Here is a 27,778-nt window from a genome sequence, read left to right as displayed (position 1 = left end):
TTTGGCAAATCTGTGTTTTTATGTAGATTCATGCCTCTTGAAGAATGTGTTTTATGACTGTGTTTGGCACAGACATACTGTTAGTCATCCATAAAAGAAAATAATTGAAAAGTGACAAAGGTTTTGTAAATGTTTTGAAATCTTCGGGTGCGTTTAAAAGATTTGTGAAAGCTCCGTGTTTCTGATTCTTTAAATCAGTCAGCCTGGGGGTGGCGGTGGTAACAACTGTACTACAGGCAAAATATTAAGAATTAGACAAAGTTGAATGGACCATTTCACACCTTGAGAAACTGGGGTTATGTTTTGTGGTGTGCACTAAATAGAAACTTAAAATGTCTTCTGAAAAAGCAGAACAATTTTAGTGTGCCAGTTTTCTCCTAAGCCAGTACTTTGGCAAGATGTGCTGTAGTTTGAAAAATTGTTATGAGTATGGAGTGTTATGAGTGTGTTCATTTATAAAGGAAATGTGTTTGGGTAGAGGGGTTATGTTTGCTACAAGACAAATGAGAGGCTTTGTTTCTAAAAGGGTCTATCTAGAAAGGGAGAACAGTTCAGGATAATTACCTAAGAACTTTCTTTCCTTTCCATTACTTTTTATTATTTTTATTGTTATTATTTATTTTAAAACATTACTGGTTCTTATGTAAGGAAGTGATCCTTACTTAAGCTTATGGCTTTAACTAGAAACAGGATAAATCTCACCTTCTTGCACTGAAGTTTCTGTTGACTTTAATGTGAGATTTGATACCACTTTTGAGTTATATGCCAGGAAATAGTCAAGAGGTCTAAAACTTAGGTATTAGAGGCTCACAAGCATTTGAATTTCTAAGGTTAAAAGAAGAGAGCCTAATACATTGTAAATTTTAGATGCATGCAGTAAAAAGGGAATTCCTGGCTTGAGTATAAAGCGAAGAACCTGCAATTCTAAACTGAGAATATTGTAAAGTGAAATAACAAAATAGCAAGAGAAGGCTTGTGGTAGATGAGTTTCTGACACTCTTGCTGGCTGGAGAGCAAGAGAGGTCTGAGTCAATGTATGACCTAGGAATTAATATTGTTGAAGATAAAATGAAGCCTGTTTTGGAGAAGGAAATGCTGCTGGCAACTGAGAAGCCAAATACACTTGATAACCAGGAATTGCTGCTGAACACTGTTGGCTTCAGCTGTTCAGGACACATGGCAACAGCATTACAGTGTGATGATTGCTGGCACTGCACAAGTGTAATTCACTCTTCTTTTGGGCTTATCTGGTTGTCAGCTTTTTAGTCTCTTCTCACAGTGGTTGGGGTACCAGGATAAAAGTAGGCATGTCTAATGTAGAGGCACACATGCAGTGCATGTGTACAAAACATGCCTGACTGCCAGACAGTTCGGCTTTTCACCTCTCATGGCTAGCTGTATTATCTGTAATCAGTATACTGCTTCTTGCTTTGTAATATCTGAGATTTCTACAGACAAGAGTATTTAAACAAGAGTATTTGAAGGTGAACATTGGCAATGTAGCATTTCAGTGATGATGCAGAGACTGCTAAAAAAAACCACCACAAAACACTGTTGTTTTCTTTCCCCAGGCTTGTGATATTTCTTTAGCAGTCAGGTGCTGACAAAATATTAATAATATTTAGTACAGCACAATCCGAAGTGTGAATAAAATAAGGGCTTACTTATATCACCCCCCTCAATCCCACATCGTTAATTATAAGAAGAAAGAAGTGATAGAGAAGCTTAAGGAGGTTAGTTGGGGTGATGAAAGAAGATGTCTGAGTAATAGGGAACCTTGTTTAACTTTATAAAGCATAATATAAACAAACTTGTGGACTTTTTTTATATTGCAAATTATTGTTGAATGTAGGTAGCTCCCAACCCTACCCCCCCTTTTAAGTGCAAATTTAGAAAATGTTGTGTCTGATGGAACAAGGAAAGGAGCTCAAGGACCTTAAACTATACTGGATGCCTTCAAAGGGTAAGAGTGGGAGGTGTAGCTTAGACTTTGAGATTGCAGGAGTTGGAACTGATTTTTATATCATGTTTATACCTTCCAGATATGGGTGGGTGCAGAGATTGAAGACAAAATTAGAGCCTATAGTATTAAAGGTAGCCAAGCAGAATTATTAAAAGGTAACTGATTAAGGTAACTTTAAAGGGTGTGTTTCACCACTTAAAGATGTTTCCAGACATCACTTTGCTCTGAAATGCACTTTAAAAAAATTCTGTGCTCTGCAGACAGCCAAAAAGCTGTGCTTGTGAATGTTAAAAATGACCTTGAGCATAAGAACTCAAAGGTTGTTGGTGGCTTTGTACTGAATAAAATAAACTGGTACAGCAATGAGAAAAACCTGCATTAAGGTTCAGGGTCCTGATTCAGCAAAACACATTCAATCTTTAACATGGATACAGTCATTATTCTTCTGCAAATGCTCATGTAATTCCTGATCAGGACACAAGTTAAATATTAGAATAAAACCTATTCATGAGTGTATGTAATATGAAGTGTTGATAATGTCCTTGAATTGGTGTCTGAGATGTCTGAAGCAGGAAATGAACCCCCCCAAAATGAGTAGTGCTATTTGTGCAGGTTGTCAGCCCCGCTTCTTTTGAGATGCACCTTTTGGAAAGGTGTCCACAGGTTTGGAAGTTATTGCTATTGACAAAACATCTGCAGCAGATTGCTGCTGTGTTTGAGAGGTGTTGGGAGACCTAAATTAAGCATCAGGTTTTACTAGCGAGCTGTTGAAGATGCCTGGGTATTAGTTGAGATCTCAGTAGAATAAGATCATTTTGTTTGTAACTGTATCACAGAATGGTTGAGGTTGGAAGGGACCTTAAAGATTATCTAGTTCCAACCCCTTGCCATCAACATCTTCCACTAGACCAGGATGCTTAGCCATCCAGCTTTTAACATTTCCAGGAATGGGGCATCCACAGCTTCTTGGGGCAACCAGTTCCAGTGCCTCACCACCCTCCTAGTGAAGAATCTTTTTCTAGTGTCTCCTCTAAACCTGCCCTCTTTCACTTTGAAGCCATTCCCCCTTGTCCTGTCACTACAGGCTCTTGTAAAAAGTCCCTCTCCATCTTTCTTGCAGTCTCCCTTGAGGTACTGGAAGGCCACAGTTAGGTCATCTCAAAGCCTTCTCTTTTCCAGGCTGAACAATCTCAATTCTCTCAGCCTTTCCTCATAGGAAAGGTGCTCCATCCCTCTGATCATCTTGGTGGCCTCTTCTGGAGTCACTTCAGCAAATCCACGTCGTTCCTGTGTTGGGAACCCTGGAGCTGGATGCAGTTCTGTGTAAATGCCAATAATCTACTAAGACTTTTTTTCCTTTGTGGATGTGGAAGGGATTACTGAGTTTGATCACTTTAACCTACATTATGTAATACTTCTTGCCCTTAACTGTTACTCTCAAGTAGTAGTTAATTAATATATTATATACTAGTATAGGTAGTTTATTGCATACTGGTATAAGAATGCCAGCTATATCAAGCATACTTGATTACGCTAATGATAAGGCTTCTTATGAAGTAGATGTACCTAGTATTTCATAGTAGTATTAATTTTTATTTTTCTGATATGTTTTTCTTTGTAACCATTCTAAGATTTATTTGTGCTAATGTATTAGCTGTTATTTCAGTACTTAGTTTGTATCTGGTGCTGCTTCCTTTTTCATGAAAACTTAGTTATTATAGTAGTACTGATAATGTATTAGTACATTAGCACTGTAAAGGGCAATCTACCAAATTATCTATTTAGTCATCTTACTTAAACTAATAGCCCTCCCCGACCTAACTTGTACTTAAAAATCTCTGTGTTTTATATTATGGGTAGCTCACAAAAAGCATAACAATGTATAATAATAAGAATCATATTTACAACTCTTGTCTCTAGAAAAGTCTCGTGTGGTGCTAGACCAGGGGCTGCTTTGGATGCTGCTGGGAAGTCATGTCAGCAATGTTGGCAGATGTGGTCAGTCACAAGATGATTTTTCAACTGTTTGTCGTTAATACTGGTACCAGTGGGAGAATCTGTGTTTGCTCCTGAGAGGATGTTTTTGTCAATAGCACCTTTAGCAAGTATGGTTTTATTTAAAAATGGGATCCAGGTGGGAAGAGATTACATTAGATTAAGTTCTGCCATCTTTATTCCTTCATTTTTTCTGCTGCACAGAGATACACTGCATAGGAAATAAGGCTTATGCTTAAAGAATATGAACGTTTTGTCATCAGAATCAGCAGTTAGTAAATGGCAGAATTAAGGTTGAGTGGGCAACTTGTGCTTGGATAGTCTATAAAATACTTGTCTGGTCCTTTATATGACTTGTGTGTCCTGGTGTGAGCATGCCTATGTAGGGAACCAGGTGGGCAGAGAACAACCCAACTCTCTGCAACTTGCCATCTATGAGGACTTGTAGCCACAAAGACCACTTCCATCAGATGGGTAGAAATGAGTGACTGTCCAACTTGACAGATTTGACATTGTCGTGATGGTTGTGGTTTGGGTGCATGGGCGTGCCGGCGGCTGCTCTAGGCTTGGAGTCGTGGCTGAGTGCTGTGCGACTGCACTCACTGCTTCTGTCTGACTCTCCTAGGGACAGCCTGATTTGGAAAGTTTTCACTGGACTGTTGTGGTGCTGGAAGCAAGCTGCTAATTCGTAATTTTTGGCTTTTGGCTTCTGCTTTTGGCAGAGCCACACAACGTGTCCCATACTTGGCAGCAACAATTATGTGGCTTGAAAGCTTTCGTTGGGTCTTTGAATCACCGTGCTCAGCTGAAATATTGCAGTAGGAGTTCTTTGGTTTTGTTTTGGGGCTTTTCACAACACTTGGTGTTTGGAAAACGTGTAATATGTTTTTGTCTTGTTACACGTTGGAGAAACTTAGGAAACTGTGGATGCTGCACAGTCAGCTGTGTATATTGTGAAAATAAGTCTTAGTGTTTTCTGCTAGGCTAACATGTAACATGTGAGCTACTTAAACTGGTCTCCTCTTATCCCCCTTCCTGGTAACTCTGGGGTAAAATGGAAAGTTTTCTAGGAAACACAGCTTAGGATCCAGTACTGCACTAATTGTGTAATAGGCTAAGTGACTAAACTTTATTTGCGTTTTTTTGTTTTGTTTTGTTTTATAAAAACCACAGCTGGCTGCCTGTATGGTGTCCTGTCATTCAAAGGTGGCAGAAAGGACACCTTTCTGCAGAAATATCGGTAAACACACGTGTGTGGGTCTGCTCAGTCTCCCTTTACCAGAGTCCCCGATGTGGCGGAGAAGGCACCTGAGGTGGTGTGTCCCCTGTAGCCTCCTGGTCCCCTAGGGCTGCAGAGCAGAGGTGGCTGAGAGCACCTTGAGACTGCTCTGAGTAATCACAGGGGTTCTTCTGACATCCAGGTGCTGCGAGAACACCGTGGCCCTCTGTCCAGGCGTAACAAATGCTTTGGAAACCTTGGTACATCTGTGGGAAAGCATCTGTATGGTGCAAGTTCCTCCTCTGCTGACACAGAAGGCACCGTCACTGATGTTACTGAAAACTAACACTTAATATTGTTAGAGCCTTCTAACAGGGAGGTTGTTTCGTGAGAAGAGCTGGGGTTCTTGGGAGTCAGGGAGTGAATCGATTTTAGTGGAAGGTGGAGGGTAGTGCTATAGCAGTTGTGACATAACTACCGAAGCTGCGTCCTTCTTCAGTAAACTTAAATGTGTTTTGTTACTGTGAAACAGATTATAGTACTTAAAAAATGACTGTACAAAACCAGACTAAACGAAGCCCTTAGTGCTCAATCAGAGAAGAATCACAACACCCTCTGCTGGTACAAGTGACTCCTTCCTCATCTCCTCAAGGACTTGCCTGGTGGATATCCTAGAAATAGTAAAAGACAGTTCTGAAGTGTGATGCTGGCTCTTTTCGATTAAGCTGAGGTTGTTTTAACCCATTTGTACTTAATTTTTCTCTCTGTAGAAATTTGACAGTTTAATATGACCAATAACATACCATCACTAAAACAGATGGAGAGAGGGTGGTGATGCTTTTTTCTGCACTTTCAGACACAGGAATCCATGTTGCTTTCTAACTAAACATACAGAAGGCTACTCCTAGTTGGCACACACTTACTGGAGGTGGAATTGGAGATTCTGTGTGCAAATAAGTTTCTGAAGAGAGCGCCCATCCCTTCAGTGTGATGATAGTTGTATTCGAATAGTGCTGCCAAATCCATTGGATAAACTTGTGGTTTCGTAGAGTAACCATGTGTTCCTAGGGCCTTTCCTAGAGGTTATCTCTGCATACTTACTCAAGTTTTTAGAAAGCCTCTGTGTCACTTGTGAAATGCTGAGCAGTTACAAGCAGGCAAGGCCGGGTGGTTAGTTTATTTATTTCTGTTTCCTAGCACATTCCTTGCCTGTTCCTGACCCTCCTCCTCCTTACCTGCCTGGCCTTAACACGCAGCAACTTGCTGTGATAGACGCTGCTGCTTTCACTCAGAAAAAGCATCTTCACCCAGGATATTAGTGGAGGGGCTGGGTGTTGAGGCACCGAGCACCTTCTCTGCGGCCGGTGAGCTGGGTCTGTCCCTGCAGCGTGCTGGGAAAATGACACTTCCATCTGCGGGGGAGGCGAGGGATGGGCATGGCTGTGCGGGGGGAGCCGTCTGGGCGCTCGGTATGAGTAGCAGCACCGTCCCTAGTAAATGGTGGCTTACATAATTTCGTTATGAAAGAATGCTGCGGGGTGAGCCGTGCTCCTCGGTGGGTTTTAAAGCGTCTCTCCGGCACGCCTGCGATGCGCTGCCTCCTGCGCTGCAAGGGTTAAGAGGAGACAACATCCTGTCAAAGACCTTGTTTTTAATTTTGCCTCTCACACTGGCACAGATCCGGCTAAGAGCAGCCCAGATTAGTTCGGAAAACCTTTGAAGAGATTTAAGATGTCCTTCAGCCAGTTTGAAGGTTTTTGTCTTGCAAATCCAGTACAAGGGCGCCTGCAGGCATCTCGACCCTTGCTGTGCTGCTGATGCAGCTCAAGGTCACACTAACCCGCCCTGTGACATTCAACAACACACACACACACAAAATTATGCAGTGAAACTGCTTCAGCATTCAGCCAACCAACTACTTCCTCAGTTCCTCACTAAAGGAAGAAGTGTATATATATATAATTTTTTTTTCTTTTTGGCTTTTTTTTTTTTTTTTTTTTTTTGGGCTTCGTAGATTTTTGCTGCAGGAAATAATCCAGGATTTCTGGTGTGTGTGATGACAAGGTCATTTCTTAATTAGAACACATGTAAAGAACAAAGCTAAATGGCTTCAAAACAGCTTTGTAGTTGATGGAGAGGATTTAAATTATTTAAAGAGATAGTCACCCAAGTATGATGGAAACTGAATTCTAAACACATTAACTCTTTCAGTACTCTACAGTTTCCATATGCTACTCAAAGGAAAATGTCAGACTTGATGAGCATTACTGCAACTACTGTTAAATGAGCATTTTTACATCTATTTATAGTTAGTGTTCTATTATGCTTTCTCTTATCAGAATTACAAAAGATTTTTTTTTTTTTAATTAAACAGTGAAATACTCACTGGTCAGAAATCAAGTGATAGCCATAGGAAATTGCTTGTTGGAGATCAGTGACTTAATTTCTACTCCATCTCATTTTGATGAATGTATTAGCATAAATATATATATGCATATGTGAGTACATGTATGAATTACAGTGCAAGTGAACAGGTATTCTTCAGAACTGCCTCTGGGAGAAACCTGGACTCCTGTCCTCAGTGCTCAGCGTGGCTGCAAGGCATAAGAGCATTATGGTAGAATAGGGAATGGGGATTGAAAGCAGAAAATTGACAAGAAATGGAAACCTCACTTTTAGTTTGAAATGACTGCGAGCTGGCTGGAAAGAGGGGCATCTTGGAATTTGAATTTTGTTCCTCAGATTTGTTTGTCTCTTTGACTCAAAGCACCTAAATATGAAGGCGTTGGTATCACTGTTTCAGCCATGGTTTGATGTGGCCATATGTTAATTATCCATACATTTAATCTTGCCCTCCTATTTTTTTCCTTATTCTGTTTTCTAGTCTTCTATATTCTGTAAATGCCAGGTGATCACCCTTCCATGGTTGCCTTGGGCATGCAGAGCCCTAGATATCTGTGGGCAGTGCTCATCTGGGCACCCCTGACCTTGCACACAGGAAGAAAAGCTGGATTTACTGGGTTCTGTAGGACCTGACTTATGGTACCAGCACACAGAGGCTTTCTAGGTTGTCTGCTGCTTGACAGAGTAGGGAGGGTGAAAAAATACTTGGGAATTGTTCACCAAAGGGAAAATGGGCAGAAAAAAAGCGCCATTGAACAGAAACTTTGCTGGCAAACTTTGGGCTCAGTTGTGTGCTCACAGATAGCACTGCATGATCCATCAGAGAACTGAAATGTGGAGAAACTCCCCCTGTAGTCAAAAGTGTAGCACTTAACACAGATTTAAATGTTCCAAGTATAAATGACATAAAACTTACTGGGAGTTTGTTACTTCTGGTTGTTTTGGTTCTTGTTTCATTTGTTTTTTCTGGGGTAAATACTATTCAGCTGGAATATGAGGTGCAGCAAATGTCAGATGGAGTGTGCATACTCGAGAGATTGTGCTGGCTCTGAGGACCTCCTTCTGAGAAAGAAGGAAACTGCATTTGCCAGGATAAAGAGGGAAGATCTGGTATTACAACTTTTTTTTCCCTCTTTGGGTTGCCTTTTTTTTTTCCTCTCCCTGTGCTGTCTGGCTCAGGCAAGGCTTGTGAGAAGAAAACGACAGAGGAAAACAGGCTCCACAAAAGAAAGACGTGGATAAGACAAAACTGATGTGCTCTGTGAAATCTGTATGCTTCTGCCCTTGCCTGGGGTGTGCTGTGCCCTTAATATTATGGGAGACCTAAGCTCACCTGCTAGTAATTTCTAATTTACTGTCCTAATTCATCGATTTGTTATCACTAATTGTACTTCATTTACTTCTGTGTAGTTTCCAGTACCTAAAGGGTTGAAAGGTTGCTGTAATTGGCACCCGCAGCTGCTCTTTCTTTTGACAGGGGATAATTTTGCAGCCTATGCTTTGTGTGACAGCTGCCTAATTGGGCATTCTCCCCTTGTAGCAAGCCTGCCTCCTCCAGCCTCCCTGCTGACAAATGGTGGTGGATTATAGATGAGGACACGCTGACCCGTTCGACCTTGCTGAGGCAGCGGGGAGGGGCCTCCTGCTACTTGAGGGAAGCTTTGGGTCATTTAAAGGACAAGGTCATGAGCCAGGTGGGGAAATGACATGATATCACATGACAATAGCCCGATGACACGGTCAGTATGTCAAGGACAAACTCATCAGTATTGATTAACGCTGCTTTTTCCTGGTGTCTCTGCAAAGCCACTGGTATTTCAAGAATATTTCTCTAATTTTTTCTAGGTGAAGTGCCAGATGTTATTTTGGGGGAGCATTGGTGCAGTGTTTTCTTCTCAATACAGATCACGTGCAAAAGCAGTGTTGTGAAAACCCCACCAATGATAATTTATAGGGTTCATCTCAGTGTTTTTGGTAAAATGTACATTTGCCTGTACTGCAGGGAAAGTACCATGAGGATGCATGACAGGGCAGAACTTAAGGAGGGGGGGAAATCCCCGCTTTGAAATTTCAGTATTTCACTTTTCACTGCTACTTTAAAGGCACGTGTATGAACCTTTATGAAAACACATGTATCCACATACTTAGAGCTGACTGGAATGTGGGAGAAGCCTTTATTTAAAGAGAACCAAAGAGAAAAGTTAAATGTAAATTGGATGTTTAAAGAAAAAGTCTTGTAGTAGCTCAAGGGTGATACAGTTAAGATAAAGCCTTGCCTATTTTAAGAACTTATACAGTATCCAGCTATGCCAGGCAATAAAAACCTGCTAAGTGGGTTTTCAAAAATGTTGTGAATACAAGTGACAATGTTTTGAGAGCATCTTTGTTTTGCATTTCTATGCTAATAAACTTCAAGGTAAATGAACAGCTTGTTTGACATTTGCTATGTTAGACAATAATAAAATGCTTTCTTCTGGAGTAATTAGACTTGATAGATTGATTATGTTAAGAGGTAAAGGTAAATATAATCAGAAAGAGGACTCTCTGAAAGGGAGTTATTGCCTGTTTTTGAACTTCACTGCTGTCATTTTGGTTTGGCCAGTGCCTAGCGTGTCACACGCGTGTGTGTGCACAAACATGCACACAAACACTTGCATGCACCTACAGACACGCACAGCCTGCACAGAGTTTCTTTGAAACCGGGAGAGGAACGTTCACCCCAGGAGCCCAGTTCCCTTTTTTTTTGAGAGATCTGATTTGTTGTGGGAAGCTGTTGTGTCTGAACGTCGTCAGTTCACCAGGATGTAATTTTACTCCCCCGAGGTAAAAAGCCGTCAGTGGTAAAGTGTGATAAATTAGTTCACTCAAGTAGATGCGCGTGCGTGTGTGCGTGTGTATGTGTTTAATTCTGACCTTGCTGTGCATGTGTTTAGCTGCTCTCGGTGCCCGAGTCAAGCCCGGTGGAGGTTTAATCCTGTGCCCTTGTACACGTATACTTGATTAGTAGTTGTGGTTATCTCAGCAGAAGACATTCTGCCCTCCTTCTTGTATTGGTCGGGACCCAGGCATTGGGGAGTCAAGTCGAAGGAGAAAGAAAAGAGATTTTGCATTAGTATTCTATGAAAGCCTTACTGTCTGCAGAACAAATTGATTGCTACAGTGTACCTGTGCTTGGCACCACTGCTGTGAAAGAAAGGTATGGTTGTAATCTGTTTTATTGTATTACATATTGTGACACTCCAGGAATGTTTAACATTCGGCTCTTCTGTGGCACATGCTAGAAGTCTTAAGTAAAGAAAAATATGTGAATGAAGGAGAAGTATGTGAGGCTGTCGTATCGGCAGCTTTGTTTACTACGGCGAACTAAGTAGCCCCTGCTAATGAGACAAATTTATGTGCCAATGGCAACGTAAGGAGATGATTAACTGAATTCTCTGTGTTATATTCAGTTACTCACTTCAGTGTCAGTAGTTACTACATACCTACACAGATAAAATTCTAATTAATGTTTTAAGGGGGTTTTGGTTTAGCTTTTAGCAAGATGATAAATGTGAAATATACTTGAACATGGATGTGTCTGCCTCTTTAAATGAAAATGTGTTGCGTTTTTGTAGTTTTTAATCTGCTGCACTGGTCCTGCATGGGCAGGAGGGAGGGGTACGTGAGGGGAGGTATAAAAACCTGCAAATCTTAGATGTGCTGCTATGATAAACAGAATAAGAACAAAGCTGAGGAAAAGTCTTACAGGATTTGAGTCTTCACATCTCTCATACACACCACCCCCACTCCGCCTAGTAATGTGTAAATATGCACGGATCTTTTAATGAGAAACCTACTGCTCTTCATTTTCTTAACCCAGTTGCAGACTTGACATAGTTGATTCTCTGGTGTTATAGATGCTCAGCTGATGTCAGTTGTGTGTTTGACGGGAAGTATGAAGCACTCCATTAATAAAATTCAGACTGTTTCACAGAGAGCTGTGCTTAGTGCTTCATTCTTGGCATCACTGAAATTGTGCTGGTGATTATTTGGATGTTTGCTTGTGGTCACTGGGAAACATCTGAAGTATCTGCTCTTGTCATGCAGGCATTCCTGACTAATTAAGTTTAGGACAGGTGGCAGACTCCTCCTGGGCATTTAAATCTGCGTGTAAACCTAATCTAATAACTTGATGAGAAAATGAAAATCCATCTTTCCTGGTGCGTTATCACCACACACGAGCCACAGAGGTATTTGTGAAATCCTCTCTCTAGTCTTTGTCCTAGCAGGTGACAAGTAAATGAGTTGCTTTAAGGAAATGAGGGACTTGGAAAACGCTGTATGCTGGGCAGCAGTCCTGCACTGTCGTAGTTACTTCTGTCATGTGGCCCTGCTGATTTAAGATTAACACTTTATAGATGTGCAGTATATTTATGTGAGTGTACCCCTGAGCTTACACTTTGCACCTTGTAAAGAGTTGTGGATACAGCCTTATGCATGCAAGTCGTTGATCTTTGAGATCCTTTGACAGCTAAGAAAATTTTGAAGAACCCCAGTTAGGGAGGCTCTGTGATGTGACTGTTGGGACTCAAATAGTGGCTACTTACTCTTAATTGCAACTCATTAGTCAAAACTTATTTATTCAAAGCAAGTATTTTGTGAGTGAGCTGTTCTTCCCCCTGAATTACTTTAAAAAAAACCCAAACCAAAACAAACCCAAAACAAACACGTTGTAATGATAAGTTGGTAAAAACAGATTTACACAGCAGATCTCAATATCCAGGGACTTTGCCATTTAACAAAGTTTTGGAAGTTAATTGCAACAGTATTGCAGGAATGGTTAAATCTTATCTCAAATTCTGTATTGACTTTTTGTAGATTTTAACCAGTTAGTGGCAGGAAGTTGAGTTCTGAAGAAGGTGTTAGATAAATACGGGGCAATACTGCATTTCAATGCAATTAACTTTTGTTCGTAAATAATTCAGCCTATGACTTTAAATAAATGATTAGAGGAAAAGAAAATGATTAAATCCAAATCCTTGAGAACATTTTACCAGTCAAGATTGCCATGACTACTTTGGGACTTCTTATAATTCCTCTGTTGGAAGAGCCAGTTCTGGGAGTTGGGGGGGGGTTTGTTTTGGTCGGGTTTTGTTTTGTTTGTTTTTTTGTTGTTGTTGTTTTGGTTTTTTTGGTCAATTGTCAGTATATCGATAGAGATATGAGGTAGACTCTTCAAGTCATAGTTAAAAGAGAATCAATGAGCTTGTGATACGTTGATTTTCTTAGTGCTGTGAAATATATCAGCTTGAGTACCATAAGATTTTCATGGTTTTCCTTCTCCCCCTGCAGTTAAAACTTTTTACTGATGACTTTACTGAATGAGCATGACTGATAACTTCAAAATCTTGATAAGATTTTTGGAATACAACTTGGCCTTGGGCAGACTACTCAAGTGGTGGTGAGGTGGTGGAAAAGATACCAAATGAGGAAAATAAAACACAACTCCCCAGCCAAATAAATCAGATTTTAAAAATCATTCTTACTTACATTGGAGGCATGCAGTTGATTCCAGCATTGGTTAACTGTGTAACCACTTTTCCTCTGGAAGTACTTAATCAAATTTTAAGTAAAAGTTGGTGCTTGAGTGTTATCATCAGTTTGGGCATATTTTAGGGGTGAATTCCAGTTTAGGTCTGTTTTTGAAAGGTAGCTGTGCCCTGCTTGAGATTGTGAAATGCTTGTTCCTCATCTTCGCCCTCTTTCTCTCTGCTATCATGCTCTACCATAGTAAAGAAAAGAGGAAGTGGAGGTGTTGCATAACTTCTCTAAGTAAATAGATTTTCTGTGCAGATACTGAAAGCAACCTTAACTCAAGCAGTGCTGTCGCTACCAGATTCCTGCTAATGCTAAAGGCAGTTGTGTAATTAATGGACTTGTGTACTGAACTGAGACTGCTGGGAAACCTCTGGAGGGAATTATTTTGTCTGTTGTGTTGGTTAACTTTCCCTGAAAATTAAGTGTGTTGGTGATACTCTGTTGGGGTGATGGGGGAGGATTTTGCAAGAACTGATGAAATAAGGTCTGGCATCATTTTCCTGACCACTGGACAAGCATCTGCACCAACAGAGCCAGATTGAATAGTTGAAATGGAGCTGTTAATAAAAACATGATCAGTCTTACCTGAAGAAGTGAGTGTGGTAAGATAAGAAAGTAGAAAGCCGTGCTTAAAAATTTTTAGTGTGTTTTTAAGATTTTTTCATTGTAAAATCATATTGAGAATTAGGACCTGGTTTTGGTAGTAGCACAATTATACCTAGTGCAGTTGTGGTAAATGATCTAGAGTAGACAACGATTATTAATCTACGTTGTCTAATCTGTTCTCTTGAAGTCATTTGAAAAACCTTGTTAAAGTTCCAAATACCTTTTTTTTCTTTGTTTGAATAGTTATTTCTGCAATATCAACCATAGGTGGCACTGACTATTAGCAGTTAAAACGTTTGGGATGTTTCCCCTCCTCCTAAACTTACGTGTTTTAAGCCACTGGCAGACATTTGATCTGTTTTCTTCCACTCTGGCAAAGAGTACACATGTCAGGTATCTGCAAGTTCTACAAATTAATAAGTAAAGGAATTAAGTTCTTCATTTATTGAGTTTGGTCCATTTGGAAACTTCCAGCTTCTGAAGTTAGAATTTGAGTTTGTACCAACTCATCAGGCTTTGTTTGAATGGGAAGCAAACTCCATTCTGCAGCCTTAGTTCTAGTTGCTGGTGCGACTTGAAGAGGATGCTTAGTCAGGCTTGGTGTAATTCAGGATTCCAGAGCATGGGCACTGCCAAGCAGTTCAGCACATGCAAAAAAAAGCCATTTGTGTGGATTCACTTGCTGCTGCAGCATCAGTTGCCTTTCCTTCATTGCCCTGCTGCTTGCCTGGACTGCTGCAGTTCTGTGTTTATGCTGGTGTAGCTTGGGATAAAAGCACACCCTGTTTTCTGGTCCATCTGAGCAGTCCAGTGCTATGAATGTATTGCAGCTGAACTAGACTGCTAAAAAGCAGGTTTTAACAGCTTTCTAAAGCAAGGAAATAAAAATGTGCCTGTTTGGGAAGGAAGTGCTTGGATATGTGTATTTCACCATGAAGGACCCTTGCTTCAGGATAAGAAGGACCTTGTTGTTCTTGGTCAGGAAAGAGACTGAAAGTGGGCAACGGATCAGAAGAGCTGCTGCTGTGCAGGGGTCTTTCCAGCTCCAATCAGTGTAATAGTGCTTGCCCAGCTCAGTAGGGCTCCTTCAGCGTGTTAGATCTCTGAGAAATAGGGAAAGTTGGTGGAATTACGTTTTTAATCCTTATGCCATCATTCATCTGTTCAGTTCAATACTGACACAGTTGTTTTCTTGGAGAGAATGGTTTTTTTCAGCAGGTATAGTAGAAAACCTGTATTGCCTGTACTTGACTGACACACCTAAGGGTGATGGCAGTGCCAGTGTTTTTTCTTATTTTGGAAGATAAAAGCGTTTATTGTAGTTCGTAATTCTTACTCCTTTAGTAAGCACCTCAAGTTTAAGGTATATAATTGTTGGGTTTTTTTCATCAGTGAGGGAAAAAGAAATATCCAAAACCACCCACAAACTGTAGAGAGAGTATCTTGTAATTAAAGGGTCAGACTGAAATTTAGAAAAATCTCTCTTCATTTGCTATGGATATGGACTGTATGTGTTACTGGGCAAGTTGCTTAATCTTTTCTTGTCCTCACTCTTCCTCATGTGTGGAGTGGTTATATTCCAAAGGACTGCTGTGACACGTTCATTGATGCTTTGTAAAGTGTTCTGTTTTGTTCAAAGATGGAATCACTTTTTTTTCTTGCAATTTTGGTAGTGCCCAGTAGCCTCCAGCATGGTTTAGACCCACACACTGCATGTAATGAGAGGTCCTGGTGAACAGTGAAGGAATGTAATGACTATGATCAGCCTGTAAACAGCAGCAACCATCTAACATCCGATATTTAGATGTCAGATTGAAACTGAAATGCCTCTTACTTGTCATTAGTTTGCGTGTAAATGGAGTTTGTTATGACCTCAGCTTGTGCATGAGCAATATGGAATTTAATTCTGTAGTTCATTCAAGGCCAAAATAGTTCATGATTTTCTTTTCCGGATTCTTGTGGTGGAGGGATAAGTCTATGAAAGTCCTTTCTGCAGTTAGGATGTTGCCTATACTCTGCAGCTTGGTGGTGGAGTACATCAAGATTATTATTTTTATTAAGTTTTTAAATTATGGTTGTGTGTTGCAACAAAGAAAAGCAGGATGCTTGGTCAACTTCAGACACTTTTTGCTTCTCAGCTTTTCTACCTGTGGCTATCATTTTACCAAAGAAAATAATTTCATGGAAGGGTAGTTCAGATGCATGTTTTGTGTAATTTGCAAGTGTGGATACTTGCACGTAGTTACAGCTGACAGAGTACAGTCAATGGAGGAAGAAGTGTCTTATCAACAGTTCCCTTCCCCAAAGAGCATTTCTTCTGTTCTCTGAGACTTATGAGGTTATGATGTCAAAGACTTTTGTAGCATTTAGCTAGTAATGATGGGGAGTGCAAACCAATTTGAAATTAAAAATGCCTGTATGAGCTTTAACTATGCAAAAATCAGGCTCATAATGAAATCTGCCAATCAAACTAACAGAAATGTTGAACAAGAGAGGTTTTAGTGGTAGTACTTGGAGTGGCAAAGATTGTGCTTACGTATCCCTCTCAAGTAGTCTGAGTTTTTTGGATGTGCATTACAAAAACTGTCATAAATACTATTACCTTTCTCGTGATTGATACCTGTGTGTAACACAGATTGTGTGTGATCTTGGAAAAGCATTTGCTTTAAAGTAGTTGTAGTGGAATACAAGAATTTGTGGAAAACTCAAGAAAGGTGTTTTCAGAAATACATTATGTTCAGATATGTTAGCAAAAAGGAGCCTGTTATTCCTCCATGTTCTTTAGTAATTCATGTCTTACCAAGCAGCTGACAAAAATAAGTTTCATTCAGTGAACACTTCTGTTTCTTGTATGTAGAAGTGAATTAACAGAATGGTTTGGTCTATTAATATTCATTTTAGAATCTTATCCCCCACCCCCTATACAAGTGGAGCTTGTGGTCTGAATGGTGATGAATAGGCAGTGACTTAATGTTTTTTCTCTTTCCCTCCCACCTGTTTTTCAATTACAGATTATAGAGTGAAAGTGTTTTAGATCTTCCAGTCCTTCCTCTTGTTCCATTAGTCAAAATCACAATAAAAATAATGTAAATCCCTGAAGATTTTTCCATTGCAACAGTGTTCATTGTAGTTCAGTGGAAATGCTTCCTACAATGGTGAAATACAGCTGATGTTTTTAGGAACCATGCTACCTAGAATTTCACCTCTGGCTTTATATTTTAATGAAGCAAGATGATTGTACCCATTTACCACGTGCAGTATCCTGCATCATCGTGTTTCTGCTCTTCTTTTTCTTACTCTTCAGAACTTGAAGCTGGTGAGGCAGCGTCCCAGACAGCTTGAATAGCCTTACTTGTCTTCACCTGCCATTGATGCTTTTCTTCCTCCTTATACCCACTTTTACCCTGCAACCCTTCCTTTCTCCTTCGTTATCTCTGCATCTTGCCTGAGTTTGTAAGCGCTTTGGGGTTGTAATCTGAATTTACGGGAATATAAAATGTTTTACAGTAGTGATTATGCCAAATGTCAAGCATAGACAGACTTGGTCTCATAAACCTGACAGCAGATAAAGAAGGCAAGTGGACTTTGCATCCCAGTAGGTTATTCTTGGTAAGCCAAACTGTTCACCTTCACAAGTGCTACAGGCAAGCTCTGGTTTGTGAGCTAGTAGAGAGACACCAAAGGGATTTTGAAAGCAGGGGTTAAGTTTTATTTGCAATAAAACAGAATTTAGAGGTGGACCCAATAAATCAAACCTCTCTGATTTGAGGAGGAGGAGGAGAAATTATATTCAAGGAAGTGGAGAACTTGCAGAATTAAGTCTGCTGTTTGGGCTTGGAAGGTTATTTCATTAAGGCACCTGAGACACAGAAAGCTTCTTTTGTTTCATTGAAGGAGCTCTGGGTTTATGTTTAACCAGTCCCTGGGACAGGTGCTCTCTCAGCCTTCACCTTCCTCCTCGAAAGTTTCCTTGTTTGTGTCTTCTTTGGCACCCTTTGCTGTCATGATTAAAAATAAATAACTATGGTCACTCTGGGAAAAAAGTTTTCCTAGGAGCAGTATTTCCTTTCCTTTTCTGGTCTTTCTTGCATCTGTGCCCTCTGAAGTGAAAATAAATTGCATCAGGGTGGGGATATTGTCATTGCGTCAGCCAGTGAAGTGAAGAGCTTTCACTAGATTTTTAAAAGCAGCAGCTCAAGAGAAGGGGAGCCCTTTGATGCTATGTTTTAGCCTTTCTGCATTATATTTTAGGCCTTTTGTACCCTTTTCTTCATATATCATTAATCTTTGTCTTCTGTTGATCTTCTAGTCTGTATCACTCTTCCCTTACCTTCTAATCATATGTAGTAAAAGAAAGGAATCGGGTGAAAACTCTATTACTACAGCAGCATGTACTTTTGTATTTCAAAACCAATAGGAGCATTTTTTTTCTTTTGTAAGAGAAAAGGAAAACACACTTATTCTGGAGGCCAGTGTTGCTCTAGGGCTTCATTTAATTGCTGTCCAGCTGAACTTGTCAGCATCTCAGAGGTGCAGATGTATTTGTTTTAAACTTCATGTAGGCTGTGATGAGGGAAAGGGAAGTCTGTGAGGAAAGGCAAGTAACATACATCATTTGTGTTTTGGCTTGTGGTCTTGCAGGAGGTATTTTAGTGGATTTGGATTAATTTTTGCTCTGGTAATTTACTATTGGAGGAGAGGAAGAAATAGCCCCCAGAGTGTAGATGATCTTCGCCTGGGGAGCAGTGCAGAAGCATAATGGAATTTCCTGTGTGAGAGGTGCCTGAGTATTACAGCAGGAATGAGTGTTTGTGGAAACAAAAGGGTAAGGAAGAAGACACAATAAGTGGTTAGGTAATGTGAGTAGAAATAAAAGTTATTAATGTCTGTAGAACTCGGATGAGAAATTTTAACCTGGAACAGGAGAAAAACAATTGAAAAGTTGAAGTAAAGGCTTGTATGGTCAATGTCTGGGGTATAAAGATTACAATAACAGCTGTGTTTTGTGTAGTGTGGAACAGTCACTGGATGTCATTAATGTTACAGAAGTGTGGATTGTAGAAATAGAGAGCTGAATGAGAGTAATAAGGATAATTGCAGGAGAAGATGAGTAAGATTTTAGAAAAGCAGGATGCAGTGTAAAGGGTGTGTAGCATGTTGTTGGTTTGGTTTTGGTTGGTTGGGCTTTGTCTCTTTTTTTTTTTTTTTTTTTGTCGTGGTGGGTAAATGGGTAGCAGGTGTGGTAGAATAAAGATGATCTCCTGGTTATCTTTTTAATTTGTTTCTCATCCTGAGGGTTTTTGGTTGGTTTTTTTTTTTTTATATAGTGGATAGTATTAACTGGGCAAGGAGACCTATCACCTCTCTCCTGGCACATTACCGTTACCAGCTCGCTTTTCACGGTCTGATATGGTCACAAACCAGCCACAAGTAAAAACAACTTCAGGGGAAACTAATTAAGTCTGTTGATACCTTATTAAGAAGTAAGACTGACTCTCTTTCTTGAGCTGATTGTGAATTACGAAAATTACTTGCCTGTTACAGCAGAAATAACTGTTTTCCACCATAAGTTTCTGCATCCTGATTATGATGTATTTATTTTTGGCAGGGAGGAGTGAAAAGCAGATTCACAAAGATCCATCATTGACACTTGAAAGGTATGAGTTTCTGCCCTGAACTTGTGAAGTTTATTAACCTGTATTTTTTTTTTTCTCACCCTGAGCATGGAGTGGTAACTTTGTCTCATTCACAATAGCTTTGGTCCTTATCCCTGGTAAGAATTCCAAGTCAGACAGTGGTTTATTTCACATTATTGTATAGTCTTGATCTCTTTCTCTTTAATTTGTTAACTAGGGTGCCAACAATCTGCTAGATTTCCTGGGAAGCTGAAGACATGATCACCTGCCCACCAGAACTTCTGGCCTTTTCTCAACAAATGGGTTTTAAATTGTATACTTTCAGAGCATAAAGTCTCTTTGAGAAGAATAGGTTGTGGGGTCTTTTGTGGGCTTTTTTTTTTCCCTCTCTGGTCTTCCTTTGTTACCCTCTTCAGCTTGTATCTCCCTTTCCAGTTTGATTTGCATCAGCATTTATTTGATATTTGTGAGTTGTCTTGTGGTCCTGTAGGATCCTGCAGGTACATGAACTACTTTTGAATGAAATCACATTAATGCTGCATTCAGTGGAGTTCTTCTGGTATTGCTCACTGATGAAACTTAGCAACAGAATTTGATCAAACCCATTCTTCTTTAACTTTATGACAAGATTCTTATAAAGACAGAAAAATAGAAGAAACAAACAAAAAAAAATTACAGTTTAGTAAGAATGGAGGCAGTCAATGAAATTTACCTTCAGGTCATTGACAAGGCCTTACGAGATATTGATTCAGAAAACGCTGGAGTTACTTATTGATGGTATATTGAGCTGGGAAATTACTCTTCCAGTTACATCAAGGAAAGATGGCTTTATATAACACAAAGGACATGGGTTATGACCTGTCAGCCAGGCCCAGATCTCTACCATGGCAGATTAAGCTGGAAATAATACCTAGCCTGATCAGCTGAATTGATAGAGTTGTGGTTATGGATAATAACTATCATATAATGACCTTATCCTACGTGATACATGGTTTAAGTTACTTTGGTGCAGTTTCATTTTATTTGCTAGATTCTTGACTTTCAGGTCTTTTGTTATCTGACAGTTTCTCCCACTACCTCCATACTCTATCAGTAGACATTAAGTGTATAGATTAAAACTTTAATCACAACCTTTGAGATATTTGTGTGTTCCCCACACCCTCAAAGCTGAGACAAGATTTGCAGAGGGAAATTCACCACCTGCCTCCCCCTGCCTTTCATTGGTACCACTGGCCCATTTTATTAGACGATGAGTCAATATCAGACTTGTAATTTGTGGGAAACCAAATCACCTGCTATGGTTGCTGTGTGTTGATCAACTTGAGGGATGGGAATTACGGAATAACTGATCATGCATGTCCTGGAAATCCTTTGCTGAGTCTTGAATAATAGAAGAATATTGAAATTTTGAATATGAACTAGTTTGCTTTTAGTAGTCGTGATGCTTAAACTGGTGATGTATTACTGGTTTTTAGTATGGTAGATCTCCATCTATTCCATGTCAAAGTCTGCGACTTTAATATACGTTACATCATTCAGATGCCTCTCTCATGCACAAATATGCACATGTGTGTAATCTTGCCATTAATTTGCTGTCCTATTAAAATCTGTAGATCTACTTCTGTAACGAAAAATAAATAAGTAAAAAGAAAATGCAAAGTTCAGGGACTTACAACTGCACTATTCATAAATATGATGTTTTAAAATTTTTAAAAAATTAATTTCATATTTCACACATAAATATAACCTTAGACAATATTTTTTCCAGCTATAATAAATAAGTACCACTGTACCTTTACAGAACTGGGCATTGACAGCCATTCAGTTCTTCAAGATAATCCATTGTTTTAGGCTGCTTGGCTACTGAATTGACCAGAAGTACTCTCTTCTTTGTGCTAGCTGTCATACTAATTTTTGTTGCTATATTGGCTTGCCATTCATTGCAGTTTGTTGTTACCTCCTTTTAAAAGACAGCACACTTGAAATGCTTCACCTTTGGGTTGCCATGTGGAAAGATGCCTGTTTGAGCTCTCCAAAGAGGAGCGGATTAGAATTGGGTTTCAGATGTTTTCTACATGGTGTCACAGTAAGAAAAAGACCAAACCCACCACTGGCTGCTGTTAGTAACCTGCCACAACCCTGCTGCTTGAAAAGGTGGAGATTTGATCCAAAATTCAGAACTAGGATAAACTTCTTGCCTTCTGCAGGTTAAGACTGTTAAGAACGTGAGCTTGTATTTAACAGGCAAAAAACCACCGAAACCCACAACTGCTGGTGACTATAGTTTTATTGAAGGTTTGATTACAAAGATTAAAGAAAGATTTACTTATTTATTTTTCCCTCCCTAGTGTAAGCTTTAGAGGAGACCTGCGATGATACTGAATGAACAGTTATTACACTGTGATATTGCTAAACACTGTAACATAGATAAAGACTTTTTCACACATTCAAGTTTTTGTGCATTAGTGAACTTAAATAAGCTATATGACTCCAGTCATGCTTCCTTTAAAGTGTTGAGTAGTTGTACTGCTAGTCAGCATTTCCTAGAATGTGTTTGGTTGTGATGTCTTATACACATTTTCCAGTGTGTTTGGTTTTCTGAGTAAGTTGCTGATATGTTTGAGTGTTGAATGAACCTCTATTTTTTTGCAATTGTTGCCCAATTTATTTTATTTTTCTTTCCTAACACTTTAATGCAGTGAGAAGGTTTACCAACCTTTCACAAAGGAAGGATAGAAATTCCCCTTGAAAAAAAAATGAACCAACCTTCCCTTTTCTTCCATTTTGCTGAAAGGGTTTAGAAAAGGAGGGACTAAGGAAGAGCAGAATTGTATTGCCCTGAGGTCTACGACTTAACTCAATTTGATCTTAAACCAGTGACTGTTTTAAGATCTGATGAATCACTATCAGAGTTAAAAGCACCTATACTATTGTGCTGAGAAGCTCAAGTCTCAGGCTTCAGGAGTGATTTGTATCTGGCCCTAGTAGCTCAGACAATACTATAGCTTAAAAGGGTGACAATCTAATTCTTGTGAAGGATGTTTTCAAAAAGGAATTGGCTTTTTAAAACTTTACTGGGTTTTTTTGTCTTTTTCATTTGAGGCCTTTTCACTAGTAGCTGAGCCAGTCCAATCACACAGGTGGAGTGCTGCATATGTGATACCTATACAAAAATTAAATGGAGAAAAATCAGTAAAGAAATGCTGAATAACAGCTGCAACAAGATTCAGGAAGGTGTGTGATGGCATGAAGGTTTTACTGGCAATGTCCAAGATACCCACATCCAAGTGAGTTATACAGGTCACCCCAAATGGGTTCCAATAAAAGCTTTAATACCAACACAAACAGTCCTATTTATAGACATATCCCTCTGTCTAAATATAAACTGCTCCCAGTCATGTCTAGACTAACATCAGAGCAGTGCTGGTATTGAAAGTGAGGGTTCAGAATTAAGAGTACAAGCCAGACTATCCTTTAAATGACTACTTAGTACAATGAGTATCTTAACTTTGTGGAAGCAGTGCACCCTTGAATGTCATATGATGTTGTGACACCCAAGACACCCCTTCTTCCTCTTGTTTAAGCATCAAAAGGCTATGTCTGGTAGACGTGACCTGTGAGCCGAATATTCTTCTGCATATGTTTAAAGCTTTAAGAACGTATCAGTGGGTGGATGGATGGATAGATCAGTAAATGACTTTCATTGCTAACTATTTTCAGCAGCTGCGTTTTAATGAGTCTTTCAACTGTTGCTACTGTGTTTAATCTGCTCACTTACTCAGTGTTCAGAATTAAAGAAGCTTTCTAAGAGGTAAATGTTGTCCTGATTACAGAAGAGGTTAGTTTGATTGTGTTCTGAACAGACCTTGTGCTGAGGGGTTTTTTTTATTGAGAAATATGTGCAGTGCACACAGATAATTAGGATAAATAAACAAGTGTTGTACTTGGAAGTGCACATCCAAATATACAACTGCTATATTAAGATAAGTATCTTGGACTGCAAGAAGTTAAAAACTGAGGTCCTGACTCTCTAGCAGTGATCTTGCTGTCATGTCCTGTATTTGTCAGTGGTTTTCCTTTTAGATTTGTCATCTAATATATATCAGCACATGGCTGAATAGAGGGAAAAGGATGCTAAATAGTCTCCCACTTGCTTTGCATTTAACATAAGAGTTCTTCCTTAGTTTACTTGCTATACTACCTAACATTGCTTGTTGAAATAAATAAGGGCAGAGCAGCTGCTGTTAAAGGTAGGGAATACTTAAAACATACAATGTACCAATGTGCAGAAAATGTAGTGTAGTGGTATTTCTGGTAAGTGTACTAAAAAAAATACATCCAGGAGCTTTGATCAAATGCCAGCTCTTACATCAGTCCTCTTTGTAATCTTTCTTGCTGATCTGTGACCTTGACCTTGTGTTTGTGTTTGTATGTCAAATCTATTTTAGGGATGGACAAACTAAGTTCATTTTAATAGGATTTATACTCACGCTTCACAGGATACCTCAGTAAAATCCAAAATTTAAAGTATTTGTATTGAATAAATTTCAAGTCATCTTTTAAGATTTCAGAGGGCTTGAATACCTTGACTTCTTAAAATTATATTTTTTTGTATTTCTGTTTAGGAGGTGCTTCTTAAAAAGGCATTTTTATCTCACTGATGAACTCTTCTAAATTCAGCACCGATGTTCTCTGCCTGGAGGTGGAGTTTTCTCTGTAAGCATCTCAGCAGTGGCAGTGCTTTCATTTGGCCTTAAGTGAGGTTCACCAGTGAAAGGAGTAGTCCCTGCTCTTCCTTCTTTCTCCTGCCGCTCATAGTCACACATTCCCACGTGGAGAACTGTGAAGCAGACACTCGGCAGTGTCTTCGGGGTTTCTTTTGATGATGAAGAGGTCCTTAGTCTGACTTGCCTTTGTGTAGGAATGCTTGTGTCAGTCCTGGGAAGGTGGCAGGCACACGCGGCTGCAGATCCACAGACCAAGACAAGGCTACGTGCTCTGGCAGCAGCTTCACACTTAGATCAGACAAAAATTCTTGTGGAACCGTGTTTTCATATACATTTAAATGTGCAGATTCTGCACTAGTTCTGTTCTGTTTATTGCTAACGTTGTTCTCTGTGGTGACTGAGATGGCCTCGTTTCCCTAGAGGTCGAGGTGGAGCTCCCAGCCAGCCAGTTAGCAATGATGCACTGGTGCCACATGTGTTCAGCAGGGTCCTTGAGCTCAGGCCTTATTTTAGATGTGTGCTGACAGGGCAGTGAAGTTGGTCGGTCTAAGTGACACTTTAGGCATATGGCTTCATAAAGGCTTAGTGGGGTTGTTGGTTTCACAGGCACTATGAAACATGGTCCCAAATTAGCTAATATTTATGTGCAAGTGTGGGGTAATAGACTTACTTTTAATAGGTCTTCTAGGGTAATGTTGTTTTATGTAGAAAGTCACACTTCAGAGATCAGTCGCACATCTCTGTTGCTTTGTTTTATACAGGTTTTAATTTGATATAATGACCTGTTTCAACTCTCTTGACAGTAATGGAACAAGTGGTAACAACAAGTAGCCTTTTTTTGCTATTTTGCAATTGTTTCTTTCATGCAGCATTCATGAAAAACATATAGAATGGGTTTTTTTCAACAACTTTGTGATGGTATATTATCTTCTTAAAATTCATGTTGCCTTTATCAGCATAAAATTTGATAAATTATTTTAAACTCTATGCCCTCATATTGAAGGGTAGTTAAACTTTTCCCGTTGCCAGCTCTCCACTGTTGCTGCTGTGGGTTTGAGACAGTGAATACTGTTTTCACTGGTTTTGAGTTAAGTTGGCATTTAGTTGTTCTGATTTGATTCATGTCTAAGGCTGAGTTGCAGCCCAGTTCCTTACGTCTGAGGGTCATCTGATCATCTCTATATACATCTATATGACTTTAAACCTTTTTAATATTTTACTTAGGGATTTATGTTATGAATGTTTTCAGATCGACACTGTCACATAGTGATAGGATAAGAGCTTTGTGTCCTTTTGTCTCTACAGCCTCTTCTCACAAGGTTTCACTAAAGTTGGTTCTTATGTTTTATATTTAATTTCACTTGAGTTTATTGCTGCTTTGGAGCTCAAAAAACCTAATTTTTTGTTTGAATTGAACTAGTAGAGACCATCTTGCTAATGCAGATTTTACTTTTCACACCTTACTGTATATATGTATATATGGGCCTCTTCTGTGTCTATAACCTTTACAAACATTATCCACAATAAGCTGAAATCTCTCATTACAATAGAAGCTGTATTGTCCTTCCACTCACTTAAACCCAAACAAACCTAAACCACAAATCATCTGTGTCTCTAACATGGATTTATGGGGGTTTTACATATAATGGAATGCTATGCAACTGTGATCTTGTATTTCACCTTGCTGTGGAATTACTATGTATTTGTGCTCAGTTAGCTGAAACCTGTTCTGCTGTAAAGTCTAGAAAGTGGCTCTCATTCATAACTTAACCATGAGACGCTTGGTCCCAAGTGGAGCACAACTACTACTGTCAATAAAATACTGTGCATTACTCTTTAGTGCTTTGTTGCACTTTGGCATCTGAAACCAGTCCTTGGTTAAAATAACATAGTGACTTATCATAGGGTGAACCAGGTAACATAGAGTTTTTCCAAGGAATATACAATTTTATTTCAGTGCTCAATAACTGCCTGTGTCTTTAGATCCCCTCAACAGGCAGAAGGTCAGAGTTGTGTGGAAATGCATTATCTGCATGCATCGATCATAACTCAAAAGCATGATTGCCCACAAGAAGACATTGATTTCTTTGCTGTATATTAATCAAGTTTCGTTCCTGAGGAGTTGACGTAGTGTTAAATGCATAATCAGTGATTTGTTTTGGTAGGTGTTGGAAGGAATGGGAATCTGGTTGTGACTTTCCTTTTTAATTGCTTATTTATAGGCAAGTGGTTTACCAAAGATTTGAAAGGTACATTCTCTGTCCGTTCTCTTGTATATTATCCACTCCTCTATCCTGAAAACAAGTGTTTGTATAGATTTTTGTGTGTTTTTTGCTCTTGGTCTCTTGAATAAGGAGACTCAATTAACCAAAAGCCTTTCTGCTCACTATACTTCTGAGCCTTGATCAACACCTGTACCCAGGTTAGTTGAGATTTAGTGATACATGTTATTTCTGGACTCCTGTCCTTAATGGGTATGGAGTGAGGTATAACTCTTCTGCACCATCATTTAGTTTCTGCCCTTTTTGTCTTCAGTAGAAGCCAACTGATCAGTGATTCATAGAATCATTGGATCAGATGGGTTGGAAAGGACCTCTGAGATCATCAAGTCCAACCCTTCATGGGGCACTTTTAGATGTCAAATACTTGATTCCTTCCTAAGGTGGCATTTGTAGGTTGAATGTCTATTCTTCCTCATACTACTACAATTATCAAAGAGTTGGCAGAGAGTGTGTTTGAATTTATGTCTGTGTTAGCAGATCATGATCAAGAAATGAACTCAAAGATGGCCTTTACAGTACCATTAGAGAACAAAAGTGTTTCTCCAGTAGTATTTATAAGAAGAAATATATGTGCATGAGTTTGGCTAAGGAATTGACTGACATTTCTATGAAACACTGTGATAAATTGTTCAAGTTATATGAACGGTGTGGGGTTTTCTGCATCTAGGAGTGATTATTTCTGTGGTGCTCAATTCTTCTACTTGTTAGAATAAGAAATACTTAAGGTAGGCTAACATTAGCTGTGCGAGTGCCACAGCATGAAAATGGCCACATGTGCATTTTTGTCTCTGAACTTCACAAAACTTTCTAGCAGGAGGTTTTAACATGCAGGCCAGATTTGGATTAAGCTGTGTACGATGCTTAACTGTACTTGTAAACCTTGGAGAGCTGCTGCTAAGGCTTTCACAAACCCAGCTTTCATGGCAATTGTCTGCCCTCCCATTTCCCCCTTCCCATATACTTCAACTGTTTTGGGGGTTTGCTTGGGCTTAAGGGCATGTTGGATGAGGGATTTTTTTATGATGTACGTGGCTTTTTTTGGTTTTCTTCTGTTTTGGCTGATTGGCTTGATTTTTTTGTTTAGGGTTTTTCCTTTTTTTTCTTTTCTTTCTCCCCTCCTTACTGGCAGGTTTGTGAAGTAAGCTTCAAAAATACGTGTGACACCTAACTTAGGCAGAAACTTGGACCTGTGGCCTTTTGTAAACTGTGCACTGAGTTCTGGAAGAGGCAGCTGGCATGGCTTGAGTGCCAGCATTGGAGAAGTTGCAGCAGAGTAGCTCAGTGTTGAAATACCCCACTTCTTGGGGGAGCAACCTCCGTGGTGCCCCTTGGTGCTGGGCTAGGCTTACTTTGGCACTGGAGCTGCCTGG

General features: G+C 39.5%; 1 protein-coding gene across 7 annotated transcripts in view; it reads left to right on the top strand.

Moving 5' to 3' along the window:
• Positions 1 to 27,778, top strand: part of NRIP1 (nuclear receptor interacting protein 1) — a 75,927-nt gene that overhangs the window by 32,456 nt on the left and 15,693 nt on the right. For 4 of the 7 annotated variants that reach the window (XM_050333790.1, XM_050333792.1, XM_050333793.1 and 1 more), the window contains one exon: positions 19,372 to 19,420. The exons of the other annotated variants lie outside the window; for them this stretch is intronic. The gene's annotated coding sequence lies outside the window, so the exon portion shown is untranslated. The remainder of the gene's footprint in view (positions 1 to 19,371; positions 19,421 to 27,778) is intronic. 7 annotated transcript variants of the gene reach the window in all.

The sequence above is a fragment of the Myiozetetes cayanensis genome, unplaced genomic scaffold (genome assembly GCF_022539395.1).
Source record: "Myiozetetes cayanensis isolate MyiCay16 unplaced genomic scaffold, myiCay2020 scf5-8, whole genome shotgun sequence".
In the NCBI taxonomy this organism is placed as follows: Eukaryota; Metazoa; Chordata; class Aves; order Passeriformes; family Tyrannidae; genus Myiozetetes; species Myiozetetes cayanensis.
The sequence above is the reverse complement of the archived record's forward strand: the minus strand, read 5'-3'. Positions and strand labels throughout refer to the sequence as shown.